The sequence below is a fragment of the Adiantum capillus-veneris genome, chromosome 30 (assembly GCF_014529385.1).
Source record: "Adiantum capillus-veneris isolate H3 chromosome 30, ASM1452938v2, whole genome shotgun sequence".
Classification (NCBI taxonomy): Eukaryota; Viridiplantae; Streptophyta; class Polypodiopsida; order Polypodiales; family Pteridaceae; genus Adiantum; species Adiantum capillus-veneris.
In genome coordinates this window covers 16,565,791-16,571,790 of record NC_140960.1, presented here as the reverse complement: position 1 = coordinate 16,571,790, position 6,000 = coordinate 16,565,791, and positions in this window count along the sequence as shown.

Below are 6,000 nucleotides of genomic sequence, written 5' to 3'. Positions count from 1 at the left end.
AGCCTTAACTTCAGCAATATGTCTCTCATTTGGTCCACTGATCAAGAAATCATCCACATAGAGAACGACAATGAGGAGCACATCACCCTAACGCTTTACATACAATGTGCTTTCTATTGGACAATTACAAAAGCCTCGTTTAACCAAATGAGTGTCAGCCTTCTCATACCAATCACGAGGAGATTGCTTCAACCCATGCAAAGCTTACTTATATTCTCACACTTTATCCTCTTGTCCTTTCTCAACTAAACCGCGAGGCCATGTTACATAAACATCCTCAAATATGTCACCATTCAAGAAAGCAGTAACAATGTCTGACTCATGTACATCCCAACCAAAATGAGCTGCCAATGCACATAGAAAACAACAGTAGTCATACAAAAAGTGGGTGCAAAAGTCTCTTCATAATCTATGCCATTTTGTTGTGTATAACCCTTTGCAACAAGTTGAGCCTTATAGCGATCGATCTAACCATTCGGCTTGCGTTTCAACTTGTAAACCCACTTTGTACCAGTGGCCTTTTTACCAGGAGGCAAATCACATAAAGTCCATGTGTCATTTTCTATATGTGCATCATATTCTGATTGCATGGCAACCATCCAATTTTTTGAATTATGTGCTTCATCAAAAGACAGAGGTTCTTCAACATCACATAAGCTAGACACAACCAAAGCATAACAATCTGATGCATAAGATGCATGGCGAGAACTTGAACGAGTACGACTAGACAAAGGTGCATCCAATTTACTGTCACGCAAAGTATGCACCAGCCATTTAGGCATACCTCTAGCCTGCTCATTCTCATTCCTTTCCTCATCAAGTACATCATGTACATCTACATCAGTAATAGGCTGATCTGTAACATTTTTAGAAACCCCCATAGGCTGTACATTTGCCTCATTGGAATTTACATTCAAACTTCCACCACTTAAAAGAGGCAACAAAGTGTCATAAATATCCTATGAGCTTACATTACTCTCTCTAGTACATGACAGCAAGAGCTGAACAGAATCTTCCACAAACACAATATCTCATGAAACCAAGATACACTTTGTTTGCGGATGATACAACCTATAACCTTCGCTTTTATAACCAACAAAGATGCATTTGATAGCCTTATCATCCAATTTTCTATGTTATGCTTGTGGCACCAAAGCATATGCCAAACAAGAAAAAACATGCATGTGCTCAATAGAAGGCTTTCTATCATGCGATGCTTCATAAGGAGTCACAGACTACAAAGCTTTTGTAGGACACCTATTAAGTACATAAGTGGCACACATAATAGCCTCAAGCCAAAATGAATGTGGTAAAGCTTGAATTTTGACCATAATCTTTCCATTTTTGTAAGAGACCCATTTTCCCTCTCAACAACATCATTTTGTTAAGGTGTATACGGACCTGTACATTGGTGTTTTATCCCACAACTAGCCAAAAATGCATTAAATTCATGAGACATATATTCCGCCCCTTGATCAAAACGGAGGGTGCCCATAGTACATTTCGAGACATTTTCAGCCATAGCATAAAATTGCTTGAAGCACAAAAACACTTCGGACTTCGACTTAAGTGCATACACCCATGCATGCATGGAGTAATCATCAATGAAAGTCATGAAGTAAAGATAATTGCCCAAGGACGGAGTTTGCATGGGCCCACAAACATTACTATGCACAAGTTGCGACTTGCATGTGGCCTTAACTGAACCATCCTGAAACTTTGAATGCTGCATCTTACACAAAATGCAGCCTTCACAAAATTGTTTGGCAGGTGCTTCAAGAGGCGGCAAAGAAGCAACCATATCAGATTTCTGCAAACGAAAAAAAAAAGTAAAATTCAAATGCCCAAAACGTGTATACCAAACTTTTGCATCTGTAATAGCCTTTGAATCCACAACAACATTTGCAAAATTTTGCCCACACTTGTCATACAACGTGAGCTTATACAACCCACGACATAAAATGTCAAATGCAACAATTTCATCACCAAAACTGAGATCATGTATTGTACTTCTGTCAACCACAAATTTGACTACAAGACTAAGTGTAGCAAGTGCATATACAGACAGAAGATTCTTCTTGATCCCAAGGTACATACATCAACAAGTGTGAAAGAACTGCCATTTGCAGTAGTAACCACAATCTTTCCAACTCCCTTGACCGGATAAGAGGCATCGTTGGCACAAGTGGTTGAATTCCAATGAGGGACATCCTCGAAAGAGGTAAACAAGTCACGATGAGAGGTAATGTGCTTTGTAGCACCGCTGTCAAAGTACCACACATGAGCATCTGCAACAACTAACAAACATGCATCATGTACGGAAGGATCATAAGTGCACTTTGCGCTAAAAGCCCATTCTGCATCAATATCAGCATCACAGTCTCCTTTCACAGAAGACTTGACAATAGCTACATGTGTAGTGGAACCAGCCTCTTTCTTCTTAGACTCTTTGGCCTTCAACTTAGGACACTGCTTGATCAAGTGATCATTAGCTTTACAATAATGGCAATGCATCTTCTTTTGTTCCTTTTCATGAGAATTTCCATACAAATTTCCGCCATCAAAAGCATAAGAAACATATGATTTACCACTGGCAGAAGAACCATGAGAAGTGGCTACATTGTTGTTACCACATTTTCTTTGAGCAACAATAAAGGCCTATTCAATTGCATGTTTTCTAGTCCTATTTTTTCTAGAAAGTGACTCTTGCAACAACAATGTGCATAATGATCAAACTTGACAACTTCTGGATTTCCTTGGGCCATAAGTCTCCAAATACTAGCAAAAGTCTGGTAAGAATTTGGCAAAGCTCATTAACAGTCTGCACAAGGGAACTATCAGAAATGACTTCGCTTGCACAAATAAGTTGCTCATTTATATCCTTGAAAACAACAAGGAAAGTGTCCATGTCATCTTTTTCATGCATAACCTTCGACTCTAGCTCTTTATGCAACAATGCAATTTTTGCCTCATTTGTGACTTGCATAAAGACCACGTAGAATATCCCAAGTATATTTTGCAGATTTTGCTGAACGAATGTGAGGAGTAATAGTGTGCTTCACAAAAAATGCAATCAATGCATGAGCCTGCACATCTTTTACATCTTAATGAGCTTGCTCAGTTGTAGGCAAAACAGTTATGGCAACAGCAATCCTGCCACCAAAACCTGCAACATCCTCAACATCGCCTGCATCCTTAGAACCAGGACGTACATCAATGCCCTGCACAGTATTCCACGCACACTTTGACACAAGCACATGTTGCATCATAGAAGCCTATATAGGGTAATTGCTCCATCCAATCTATCCTCAATTGCAAACATCTTGAACACATATGTGTTGTCGTTAGCCATGGTGAATGTTGCACCTAATGTGATAACTGCCCGAAAAGAGGAGAAACAAAGCGAAAAAACACGTGTTATATAGCACAAACCATTGAAGAATGAGGAACCATTTCCAGAGGAGTTATTTAAACCCTTTGGATGGGATCAAATAATGGCGACTCTTGATGTCTACGTAAATGAGGCAACCAACATCAAATTTTGCGACCAAGATGGCTATGATATAAGTCCCTTGTTTACGATAAAGGTGTTGAAGGAAGCTAACGAGGTTTTTGAGTGTGGAAGTAGAAAATGTCAAACAGATGGCTATGTCATTGAGCATAGGCAAAAGTGGAAACGAAGGAAGCAGAGCAACCACGAGAATATGTCATCATTGACATACCTGAAGAATCGACAAAAGCTGTTACAAAGAAGCCGACTCCAGAAAAAGTGCAAATGAAAGCAGATAAAGGAGAAAAGTTTCCAAGTTCAACTTCAAATGTTCAGCAAACGCAAGATCAAAAGAAGAACATGGACAAGGAAGAAGATCAATTGTCTCCTACGACTCAAATTCAGCATATGTGGAGAAACAGGACTCAAAATCACAAGTTCAGCTGTGATAGATCCAGAAGCAACAAAGAATCTAATGACCTATGGAATATGAATAATGATGGGAAAGCCGCCAATCACCGAGCTAGAGGAGATCGTATACACAAGTTCAAAAATGCCAATACCTAGCTTTGGCATGGTAGAAGCCGTACTCAGATTGAGTATCGGGGAGTATAAGGATACTTTCCACATAATTGACTCCCATCATATCAAAGAGAGTCTGATCCTGACAGAAAGCTGGAGGAACATGTTCTTTCAACCACAAGGAAAATATTCAACAACAACACCGTAAAAAACCCCAAAAGCACCTCAAGTTAATGCAAAAAAGGAGCAACCAACCATCGCGGAAAAAGGTAAAGCAGAGGTAAACACTAAAGTATTTCAATCTCGCAAGACGACTTTACCCTCAACAATCTTTCATCAAAATTCCCGTGAAGCCTCTACATCAAGAGCCAAAATATCGACAATGCAATGGAAACCAAACCAAAAAGTCTATCAATCAAAGTTTCCATCACAAAAAAGAATCAAGAAGAAGCCAAAGGGAATCAATCAAGTGTTAGTATCCAAAGAGCACATCAAAGTTAAAGACCCAATTTGGATACATGAAACACAAGTTCAACATCAACAACAAAAGGTGACAGGGTGGGTGCATCAAATGAGTCAATCACTACTCAAGGATAATTCCAAGGAAACGCTAATGTTTGGACCAAAAAGCCTAAAGTAACAGCCTGGATCTACTCCCCTCAATCAAAGAATTCTACAAAGAGAAAACGAGCTATAAATGTTGTTTGGCAGCTAAGTCAACAATGGCCAAACGGACCGGTAAAAGATGCTAGTTACTATTTTTAGTAAATGCTAACGAGGCCAGATGATGCGGATGCGAAGTAAAGATGAAGATGAAGCAAATACAAGCAACAGATGCAAAGAAGAGTTGGAATTGATGACTATCTATGGAGTTACCGTCACCATTGACAGTCACTTAAGTTTTGGGATTTTCCGTCAAATGACCGCAAATGCGGGTTGTAATTATGTTTTGGGCTCATCAAGAGTTCCAAGTTGCAAACATTGAGCTATATTTAGATCCTAGGCAGTGCAGATAGGAGATTAAGTGTGTTTGGCCATTTGGGTGCCCGCCCACTTCTAAAAAGCCTAGAGAGTATATAACTCAAAACACACAGTGTGAAAGGGGATTCTTACTCACTTGAGATAAGCTTTGTGAAGAAGGAGATGGCTATGGAGTTCTTGAGCTTTCTACGCGCGTGCATGGACGATTCTGCCTCATGCCAATAGCTAAATTCTAACCTCTTCTCTCTCATTTGCTCATGGTGTAATCAATGCTTGATTAATCAAACATTAGTGGCTGATTTGTTGATTAATCTCTCTCTTTTTTTCATATTTCCCTCTTGTTTAAGCATGCTACTAAGTGTGTGTAGGCTTGTGTAGAGTGTTGGTGCCCGGTGTGGTCATTCTATGCTATTCTATGCTCATTGTGTGCTTGATTAGAGTGGGATTAGTGATTGATTAGAGATTAGTGTGTGATTAAGCTTGTGTGTGAGAGATTAGGCCAAATGGTAGAGTAAGTGGTGTGCTCACCCCTCGTAGCAACATCTTAACCGCTCCGTAGCTTTCTTTGTGTGTAGGTTTCACCTTCTAATCCTCCATTTGGCACGCACAAGCCACTTGTGTGTTTCCATGCCGTAGCCGGATCCTACTCCTCGGATTGACATTATGTTGATGTCCTCCCTATGCTAGGATGACGTTCCAACATTGGCGCCGTTGCCGGGGAGCGATTGCCTAAGCTAGAGGTGCCATTGGTGTGATTAGGAGACACTAATTTCCCTAATTTTTTGTTAATTTTGTTAGTTTTTAGATTAGGTGTGTTGATTAATTGAGTGGTTTTTAGTGTGATTAGTGCTTGGGTTAGCATTGATTATGCTTAGAACATCACAAAACAACCCACACACATCATTAGTTCTTGATTTTAATTACTAATTTTGACCATTAAATTCACTAATTTTCACTAACTTTGATGCTAATTTCCCGTTGATTGGTAAGTGTTTTTTGTGCTACAC